The sequence below is a fragment of the Triticum urartu genome, chromosome 1, assembly GCF_003073215.2.
Source record: "Triticum urartu cultivar G1812 chromosome 1, Tu2.1, whole genome shotgun sequence".
Classification (NCBI taxonomy): domain Eukaryota; kingdom Viridiplantae; phylum Streptophyta; class Magnoliopsida; order Poales; family Poaceae; genus Triticum; species Triticum urartu.
In genome coordinates, this window is record NC_053022.1 from 7,583,476 (window position 1) to 7,594,631 (window position 11,156).

Genomic DNA, 11,156 nt, shown 5'->3' on the forward strand with positions numbered 1-11,156 from the left:
TACAACCCTTTTTTGTGATCCTCCAACATGCAATCGAACTTCAACTTCTCCTTTTGACTTTCTCATTGCGTCCTTGCATCGACAATGACACGGCGGAGATCATCATCATCGGGCATCGTCCGGTTCCTCTTGATCTTCAGCAGCTTCCCCCGTTGTAGCATCATAGGGTACATCGTCTGCTTCCTCTTGATCTTCAACAGCTCCCCCCGCTGCAGCATCACCGTATTCAGGGGCACATAGTTGTCATTGTCCTCTTCTTCTTTGCCGTCTTCCATCATAACCCCTATTTCTCTGTGCCTCGTCCAAACATTATAGTGTGACATGAAACCGTTGTAAAGCAGGTGGGTGTGCAGGATTTTCCGGTTAGAGTAAGACATCGTATTCCCACATTTAGGGCATGGACAACACATAAAACCATTCTACTTGTTTGCCTCGGCCACTTCGAGAAATTCATGCACGCCCTTAACGTACTCGGAGGTGTGTCTGTCACCGTACATCCATTGCCGGTTCATCTGCGTGCATTATATATAATTATGTGTGTCAAAGGTAAGAAAATCAGACAAGTATCTATCTAAAGTAAGAATTTTTTTTCCTTTCAAAAAGAAGATAAGAACAAGAGGCTCACCATGGTGGTGCTGGCGACGAGATCGGCGCGGGCGATCGACGGCGGTGAAGACGGGGACGGGGCGTGAGGGACCGCTAAACCTAGACAAATCTCGGGAAAAATGGAGCTCGGAGAGCTTTGAGAGGACAAAACTTAACTAGCGTGGCTCGGGCATTTCATCGAACACCTCATGTGCATAGGAGGTCAGCTAGAGCACCCAAATGCCCTCCGCTCGCCGGCCAAAAAAACAGAGCAGTGTGGACTGCTCTGCTCGCCGGCGAGGGGGTATATATAGGCAACTCATTTGTCTCGGTTTGTGGCAGGAACTGGGACTAAAGGCCCCCCTTTTGTACCGGTTCTAGGCACGAACCGGGACCAATGGTTGTGGGCCAGGAGCGAGGCTCGTTGGTCCCGGTTCGTGCCTAGAACCAGGATAAATGGGTCCACATAAACCGGGACAAATGCCTCCCGAGGCCCGGCCGGACCCTTGGGCGCACGAACCGGGACGTATGCCCCCCATGGCTCCCGGTTCGTGACTGAACCGGGACTAATGGGCTTGGTAGGCTCGAACCAAAGCCCTGTTTTTTACTAGTGGTGTTTCCCTCCTCCTTGATTTTTTTTTTCAAATAGGTTAGTGTTGAATGATCTGAAGCTACAAACTTGCAACGAGTAGAACTTAATATGCATTTTGTGTCAATTGGTTGTGCTCATACATGCATGTCCATTGCATCATGAGTAAGTTTTAAGCTCCCTTTACTGATTAGAATATAATTATATATAGTAAATAAACCAACACCAGAACGTTCGAGAAAGTGGGACACACAATGTGAATTCTTTTAATAGTATATGCCTTATCTGTTGTAGAAAAATAGTCATTTTCTTGTTTTTATTATTTCCGATCTGACTTGAGCGAAGCAAGCAGTCTTAAAATCATGATTGAATAAGTACATAAAGGAAATTTACTTCATTTGTTTCATGAGCAAAAATAAGCAGTGCACATGGGTCCCAGTGCACAAAATCCATTCCACATACAAACTTAATATCATCTTGACAATGTTACACTACTAGTACATGTCAAAGTTCAAAAAGGAAACAAAAAGTAACACACTCACAACCACCAAGAACTCGGGAACACATAGCCTATTGCTAAATCATTATTCATAATGGGAAAGAAATTCTTCTAGAAACATGCTCGAACTTGTTGCTACCACCACCAAAAGCTCTAGGTCCTCCATCCATGGCAACAAAATCCATGACAGCAGCCAGTTTTTTTTAAAGACAGCAGCCAGTTGATACACAAGAATGCAGCCTAGTGCTAAAAGTGACATTAGAGCGCTTAATATGGTTATACTTAGGTGGACATTATTTATTATGGGTGAGTAAATGCAAAAGTGGAAGGATCTGAGCATATTTATTTTTGTTGTGCCTGAAATTTATCTATTCTACCACGGTTGAAATGTGACCTCAATAGTCGAGATTACCATCAAAATAAGCAAAGAAAATCTTATTTACGCATAATTACAATTGAAAGTTGAATTGGATAAGCACTCCAAATTAATCTCAACCAAGCAGAGTTCACTATAAGAACTCGCCAAACATGGTGAACCACAACGGACTGCTGCCTTTAGGCACATATAATTTGGGGCAAATTTACAGTTGCACACATGCAGGTTAAGCTGTGCAATTCCAGGTTAATTTCATGTCTTGGCAGACTACTTCTCTTTGTGATTTGACTAGGACAGCAGGGGGAGCGGTGTGACCGGGATGTCCATGGTAGCCATCTGAGGTGGGAACTTGACAGCGGGGAGACACCGCGTGATCAAGATGGAAATGGCTTTGAGTTGGACGGCCAACACAGAGGTGGGGGCGAGGCGAGGTGGGGATGAGCTGTGTGGTGCGGCATCACAACAACTCGAGGACTCGGTCATGGGATGGGCATGGTACCAGCCGGGCAACTTGCATGGCAGCGATCGAGATAATTTTGGTGCTTGTTGTTGGCTGGATTTGTTTTTTTTTGTCTGCTGGTGTTTTCATGGTAGACGTACCACCTAGGAAACGGAGGCAACAGAAGCGAAGCTAAAGATTTACCGTGATCTTTTGTTTTCCTCCAATATTTCAAACATATTGATAGAAACGGAATAGAGACTAAAATAAAGTTGAAACCTCTCATATAGCACTCAGTTTTGCGTCCTACATCCTATCTAAGGAAAGAGGTGATGGAGTATATATGTATATATAGGCCTGGCTTATATATACTGCAGTCTTTCGTTAGGATCTTTTTTACTTCTGGGTAAGCATGTAAAAGCTGTCAACGGTTAAGCATGCAGTCTTTCGTTGGGATATTTTTACTTCTGGGTTATCATTTGTTTATCATGTAAGTACACAAAAAAATTGTGTGACATGGTAGAGCTACTTGGAAAAAATGTCGTGAATAACTTTGTGGTTTGGCGATGGCAACTGCATAGCAAAGAGTATACCCAGTCCAACGTAATAATGACCCATTCAGGCTTTACAATAGACAGGCAATTGCTAAATAGGTGTACTAAAAAGTGTAAGATATTAATTTCAAAAAATAAACAAGCGCAAGATATTGGAAAGTGTAATGCGCAAATGCATGGCTCTTGGGATGTATCTTGTGCTCAGCATTCAGGCCATTACTGCATTATTCAGAATGAAACCAAGCCAGTTCTAGCTGCAGCTCTCAAACAACAACATTGCATTGCTAAAACAGCTCAAATCTATGACAGCCAATCAAGACCAATTGCTCTACATCTTCGGTTTGTTCCTCGCCTTGACCGGCCAAACCTTTCTCCCTAGTGACATCGAAAACCACTTCCCTTCTCCTGATCACTCGGGCGGGGATAACCAACCTCTTGTCAAAGTACGTGCACAACACTCCATTTACATAATGTCCACAGGAAAGCAGCATGATTAGAGAACTAATCAGGTTAGCAAGCAACTACTCCCTCCGTTCCTAAATATTTGTCTGTCTAGAGATTTTAACAAGTGACTACATACGGAGCAAAATGAGTGAATCTACGCTCTAAAATATGTCTACATACATCCGCATGTGGTAGTCCATTTGAAATCTCTAAAAAGACAAATATTTAGGAACGAAGAGAGTACAAGCTGCTGTTGACTAGAAACAGTATGTCAGTATCCACGTGCATACATGTGATCTGATCTACCCTATAGAAGTGGATGCTAATTAAGCTACCAACTATTGGCAGGGAGGTAGAAACCTCTAACCACCTTTTCTTCACCTGCGCTGTTGCTAGGGTGGTTTGGAGATCTATTGGGGTGGTGCTAGGCACTGATGTGTGCCCTAACAACTATTGGCAGTATTTCGTCTGGTGCAGTAAATTTCTTCCTGGCAAAGTTACCTTCTATACTGTGGGTTTAGCTGCTACTTGTTGGGCCATCTGGCTGGCGCTTAATCGTGCTACCTTTGAGGAAAAAACAGATTAAGACTCCTTTTGAGATTGTTTTCTCCCTTTGTTCGTTTCTTTTGTACTGGATAGGTTTACAGAAAGGAGAGGCGGCTGGAGAACTTCGCGCAGGTGCAGAGATGATCAGGAACGGCACGCTGCAGCTAATGAAACTATGTGACTCCGTCAAGCAATCGATCTAGACATGAAGTCCAAGTTGTGGCCTCGCGCGTGGCGGGAGCTGGAGGAGATCTTCGCTGTCCTTTTTTGTCGTCTGATACTTTTGTCTAGTTCTGCCAATTCGGGCGGTCTGATGTGTGGTTTGCGTCTGTCTGGTCGTTCTTTTGGTTGGCTGTAATAGACTTGATATTAGTGTTACCAGGTTTTCGCCCCATGACATTCGTTTCGATGGCGGGCGGATGTGGTGGGTTTCCTGGTAATGCTTGAACCCGCTCTACCCTCTTTCCCTCCTCCTGTTATCTTGAACTGATAAAGGCTGCTACTCCATGCGTTGCGAGGGAGAAAACTGGAGCTGGCATACCGAATGGTTTTCTGATCGCTAGCTTTCACTTACGAAGCTGGCATACGAAACGAGAAGCTGGATTTAAGGATTTCCATGAGTTGGAAATCTGCCGAACTGGCCTTTAGTAGAATTTTTAGGAAAACTTTTTTACTAACCTTCCTATTATAAAAACAATAATAGGCTTTTAGAAAAAAAACATGTCTGGTTTCGAGTAGTCTAAAACGCCACCATGTGTACTAGCACGAAGCCTTCCGAGAAGCTTAACCCGGCCACCAAATCCATGCAATTCACGGTGATTAATCGGTCATACAACATGGCCAACAGAAGAAAAAAGAGGATATACCGTTTCCTCTCGTCCCTGGCGGCTGGAACCCTAGCCGCCGCCAGGAGAGGCTTATCTTTCAGCGCCGTCCTCTGGCGGCTCCCCTCTATCGGCGATCCTCGGTCGTCGATGGTGAGGGGGGTCGTCGGATCGACGTGTGTGGATCGTTTTTACTCTCTCGTAGTCTAGGTTTTTACGTTGTTCATTGTCTTGCCTTCAGCAGTGATGACGACGATACTGAATAAAGATTCTTCGTATCCTTTTCTGACGAGGCCATCGGTCCAATGGTTCGGGATGGATTTGAAAACCAGTCTATTCAAACAAGGATATCGTAGCGTCGGTGGCATCCTCATTGTGGACCTGTGTCCTTGGGCTCCGCCGTTGTGACGCCATTTGCTCCAGCGTAGACGCGGAGCTTTGTAGGTAGTCCAAGAGCGGATGCAGATTGTGGTTTGCATCGATGACATCTGGAAGACAGAACGTATGCTAGGTTGGTGGTTCCTGGAGAGCAGGTGTGGTTTCCTCTTTGGCGTCTTAGTCGTGGTGAGGTGCCAGATTTGGAGTTTGATGAGGTGTCTGGGGTGTTGCCCCTGTTTGATTTGTTCAACGGCAAGGGCTTCACTTTTGGTGAGCCATCTTGGAACTTTACAAAGCTGCATATCAGGGATGGAGCTGTGTCGAGCTAGGACGAGGAGATGACCCGTCATTATTTTCTTCGGTGGCTATTGTAGTCAGTGGCGGAGCTTGACAAGAATCTATGGGGGGGCCAATGACCAAAAAAAAAACTAACCAACGGCAACAAATCAGAACTTGTAGCCTTGAGGCAAATTTATGCTTATTATTACTCATATTGTTCACAAAGTACACGTATGATTAGCTGTATATATACTCCTTAAGAGAACTAACTACATCAAAATATACAACTTGTCTACTTATACAGCTCAAATTCAAACGTCAATGACATTCTGTGAGCCAATTAACAACTATAAGAGGACAGATCAGCAGAAGAAATTTCGTCATACATGCACACTACACACGGTGATCCAAATTCCAATATTCCAATATTTCAACACTGCACAAAGGGATCCAAATTACAACAAATTTCAGCCTCCAAATTCTAGCTTTGCCCTCAGTTTCCCTAATTTCATCGTACATGCAACACTGCACACGGGGTCCCAATTTCCAATATTTCAACGTTGCAATTGAGCTGGGCACATGGCACCTACAAAATCCAGTAGCAAAATTCGTATGGGGCGGAGCGGCCGGTGTCGCCGGCCGGCCGGCCGACATGGACGACCACCGGATTGGCCAGTGGGAGCCGAAGACAACAGTCTCAAGCGTGGCCTTGTCCCCCCTCCCTCGTTGCCGGGATGTTTGCCCACGGCGCATGTAGATCAGTGCGAGCTTCTAGCCGGTGTCGAGCCGTCGAGGCTATGCCGCGGCAGGGTGGCTGGTCGCCTAGTTCGTCGATGGATGCTACCAGCCTTGCTAAGCGTGGTTGGAAATAGAGGTGAAGCAACCGAGCCAGCAGTGTGGATGAAGCGTGATGATGCGATTGTGTGTGCATGTGCATGTCAGGATGGACTTTTCACAAAGCTCCAGGGGCCATTACTACCTGGTAAAAATTAAACGGTTTTGCTATTTTTCAGTCGAGTGATTTTCAATTGGCTGCCATTCAAATTTGTGGCCGTCTGATCGTGCTTTGTGATTCGCGCTAAGATATGTGGTTTTCTGGCTGGTTTCCTTTGTCTCGGGTTTGGTTTTATTTTGCCGGACGCGGGTTTTTGGGTCTGCCCATTACTGACTTACTGGACGCCCGTGTTTCTTTTCCTTTGCCCCCCTTTTGAATTCTTCTCCATTATCATTTGGGCAGAACTTTTCTGAAAGGGCAGAGAGGCAGCGACAGGTGGCACTCGAGCGGCGGAGGCGGTGAGGCGATTTGTGTTCTCTTCGATTAGTGCTTCCCTGGTTAGTTCCCGTTGTCGCTCTCTCTTTCCCCCATGCGATTTGCTTCTATTTTGGTCCTGTAGCTTCCAGATCTAGGTCTCGCGGTCGATTTGTTGTTCTTGTTGTGGATCATGTTGCTTCTTGATGATTATTAGCGGTTGGTTAGTGTAGTTTGTTGTTAGCCGATGCTCATCTATGGAGTTCGCCGCGGATTCCCTCTGTTGGCATCAGTTCCCCCCTGAAATTCCCCTCTGTCGGTGTTAGTTCGCCGCGGAATACCCTCTGCTCGCATCAGATTGTCGCGGGTCCCCTGTACTCGCTTCAGTTCGCCACAGATCCCTTGTTCTCCGGTATTAGGTTTATGTTTCAGGTCTCGTTGGCGCTGTTAGGTGTACTTGTCTGGTTTTGTAGCTTAGGGTTATTGTTGATTGCTTGGTCCAGTTTTTGCGGTATTGTATTGTCGTGCCCCATGTATTATCACTGTAATACCCCCCCCCCCCCCCCCCCCCCCCCCCACCCCCAAATCACAGTACTCAACCCCATGAATTACACTGTAATCCCCCAGTATTTTCGGTTGCTTTGTAGTCTATATTGCCTCTCTGATTCACATTGTAATACCCTCTGTTCTACACTGTAATTTTTTTCTTTCTGAATTTCTATTTGATGTATCCCTGATTTAGACTGTATTTCCCCTAGTTTCAGTGTTGTTCTTTATGCCCGATGAATACTGTAATGTATCTCTGAAGTTCACTATAGTATGTTTGACTTACATTTGTATGGCTGATTTATTGTATTTGTGGTAGGGCTTACACTGTAATTTATCCTAGTTTTGCACTGTAATTCTCTAGAGTTTTATAATGTACTTAGCATGGTTGAGTAGTTCACTTGCAATGTAACTCACCGAAGTTTTTACAGTGTATTTCCCTAGAGTTTTATACTGTAATTAACCTAATTTGAGGACTGTAATTGTGGTAGGGCTTACACTGTAAATCTCCAGAGTTTTACAGTGTATTTCCCTATAGTTTTATACTGTAACCATAGGGCTTGCACTGAAAATCTCCAGAGTTTTACAGTGTATTTCCATATAGTTTTACATTGTAGTTTGTATGGTTACAATGTAATTCCCTAGAGTTTTTCACTGTAAGTTGTATGGTTGGAGGACTGTAATTTCAGTATGACTTACAGTGTAATTCATCAGAATTTTACACTGTATTTTCCCTAGAGTATTACACTGTAATTTGTGTGCTTGAGGACTGTAATTTCAATATGACTTACAATGTAATTCATCAGACTTTTACACTGTATTTCCCTAGAGTATTACACTGTAATTTGTGTGCTTGAGGACTGTAATTAAAGTATGACTTACAATGTAATTCACCAGACTTTTACACTGTATTTTCCCTAGAGTATTACACTGTAATTTGTGTGCTTGAGGACTGTAATTAAAGAATGACTTACAATGTAATTCACCAGACTTTTACACTGTATTTTCCCTAGAGTATTACACTGTAATTTGTGTGCTTGAGGACTGTAATTAAAGAATGACTTACAATGTAATTCACCAGACTTTTACACTGTATTTTCCCTAGAGTATTACACTGTAATTTGTGTGCTTGAGGACTGTAATTAAAGAATGACTTACAATGTAATTCACCAGACTTTTACACTGTATTTTCCCTAGAGTATTACACTGTAATTTGTGTGCTTGAGGACTGTAATTAAAGTATGACTTACAATGTATTTCTCTAGAGTTTTATAGTGTATTTTCCTCGAGTATTTCACTGTAATTTTTGTGGTTGAAGACTGTAATTAAAGTATGACATGCAGGGCTTGCAGTCTCAAGTTTTGTACATGCATTTAATATTCAGCTATCTGGTTGGTTTTGTAGCTTCTAGATCTAGGTTTGGGGATTGTTGTTTGTAGTGTTTGTGTTGGTTCTGCTTCATTTGCCTTTTTTATTTTAGGTTTGCTTCAATGGGGCGGCTGCGGAAAGTTTCTCACAAGGATGTACCACTTTCAGGAAGTCTCTAGGAGGGCTTGACAAATCTCTATTTGACTTCTATATGGATCATGTATGTGTTTTTGTTTTTGTTGGTTTAATTTTAAGTGTTTTTTTTTCTGATGGCTTATAAATTGTTGTCATCCTAATTTTTTCAGAAAGTGAAATGTTTGAAGAGGAAGTTATCATGTGCTGGAAGAAGAAACATGGTTAGTCCTTTTTTGATATTGATCTCTCTCTACACTTTATTTTGTTATCTTCTCTATTGGTTGCCAAATTTTCTCCAATGCACTATTACAGTCCTGTATTTGTAATGCATTTCTCCTTTTGTTTTTGTAGAAACTGAAGCTGTGTACTGATTTCCCGTTTATTCTATTTCCCTGCTTCAATGGCCACTTAATTTTGGTCTTCACTCAATTTTCTGATGTGAAACCTCGGATTCTTGCGTGGAGAGGTAACAAAGTTAAACAGTTTTTAGAGCTTGACAGAAACAATAGCCGCTCTTATGGAAAGAGGCCATTGAAGAGAGCTTGCACTTCATTTAGTTTTCAGATTAGTTAGTTTTGCTTGTTTTTTTTCTTTGTGCTGTGATTAGCCGCTCTCATGTACGACTCTATTGTTTCAGGGTTCTGTTCAAAAATCTTCAGCGAGTAAGAGTATGGATTTTGATGCATCTGATGTTCCATTTGCTACAAGAGTTCAGTCAAATTTTGGTGATCATTTTGGCTTTGAGGTAATTGCTCTTCCTAGTTATTGTTTGTTGCTGTAGTAGTCCTACTGTAATTCCTACTATTTTTATTCGTACTGATTATATGTTATTTAGTGGTATTCTAACTCCTTTTATTCTTTCTTTCTATTTTACAGTTTGCTCATGAACTTGTGGATCTTGTTCAGGCCAGACATCAAGAGAAGCCTAAGATTTTTGTTGAATGTTCAGAGTCTCTCATTGTTGATGTATTGAATTGTGTGTTGCAATCTTCTTTTCTTGCAAACATTCATGCTTCCGTGGAAGTTTTTGGCAGTAAGAATCATTCACTGAGCAAGTTCTCATTTGGTTAGTTTCATCTTTTTTACTTTAGCTTTCATTTTATTTCCCTGTTTATTTTTTTCTTTTGGTTTGTTCATAATTCAATTGTCTGCTGTTTTTTTCTGTGATTTTGCATGCAATAAGAGTGTTTCTATTCAATCTGCTATCCCCAATACAAAGTCTGCGAGATTTGATGATATTCCAGGGAAGTGATATCCGTTTTGTTTATTGGGAGGCAAGTTCAAGCAGAGATGTTTAACGGCTCTTTTGCTTCTACCTTTTGTTGTCAGGTGTGGTACAGGGAAGCTGCTGGGAGGGATCACGTGGGGTTTTATTGTTCTTTTGGTTTAGTTGACAACTGGGTCTTCTTTTTTTAGCCCGACCCGTTTAGTGGGAATGAGAAGTATCAGTGGTTTTGGGCAAATACAGATGTCAATAGAACATTGCTCAGAAAATTTGAATGATATCCAATTGGAAAATAGTCAAATGTTAAATAGGTAGTCCCAAATTAAATCTCATTTTGGCTGGGGAGGCCACGGCCCCCTCACACTTGTACATAGCTCCGCCGTTGATTGTAGTGGTGCCGAAAGCAGGTGACGGGTGTTAGTGTCGATCTTAGAAATGTTCTGCTATCTTTTCAGTTTTATTATGTCGGTCCTTACATAACTTGTATTTTAATTTTTATGATATGAACGAGACACATATTATCATGAAAAAAAACAACTGTGCTACAAGTATCGATCAGGCTAAACATTTCAAAGGTGCTGACCTTGATGAGAACGTTGTGCTCCACGTCCTAGAGGGAGACTGCCAGCACCATGCCGTCGGGGAGGACCACGAGGTCGCCGGCAGGTGCCGCCGCTGCCGTCCGTCGCCACCTCCGCTAGCTGCTGCCGTCTGCCAGCTTTCCAACGTCTGCATGCGCTAGTAGTTGTACCTGTCCTGTACGCCCGACTCGTCTTTGCTGATGCCTTGTACGCTTAAGCAGATTTGTGGAAGAGGAAAGAAGAAGCCGTAGGCCGTACTACTACAGCCGATTTGACAGTTTGTTTTCTTCTCTGCCTAAGATTGAGATGGAGGAACTATAGGTCGGCCGTGAGAAATAGATTCCAAATCCAACACAAGTCCTAGTTGGTGCCGAATTCATCTACCCCTATCAGCCATACGTGCACCTATAAAATACAAGATCAAGCACGGCCGTTCATAGGAAAACCAATCGAGTCCTCCCGGCCACGACGATTGACATCGACACACTGTTTCACGCGACCAACACAGCCGGTCATCGCGCACCATGGACACTTTGGAC

General features: G+C 43.1%; 1 long non-coding RNA gene across 1 annotated transcript; it reads left to right on the forward strand.

Annotated features, from left to right (window-relative positions):
* The first annotated feature begins 8,837 nt into the window (after positions 1 to 8,837).
* Positions 8,838 to 10,363, forward strand: LOC125541767. Its single transcript, XR_007297642.1, has 6 exons — positions 8,838 to 8,896; positions 8,982 to 9,032; positions 9,163 to 9,277; positions 9,449 to 9,556; positions 9,688 to 9,877; positions 9,995 to 10,363. It is a non-coding gene; the product is annotated as an uncharacterized LOC125541767 (long non-coding RNA).
* Positions 10,364 to 11,156: the final 793 nt, after the last annotated feature.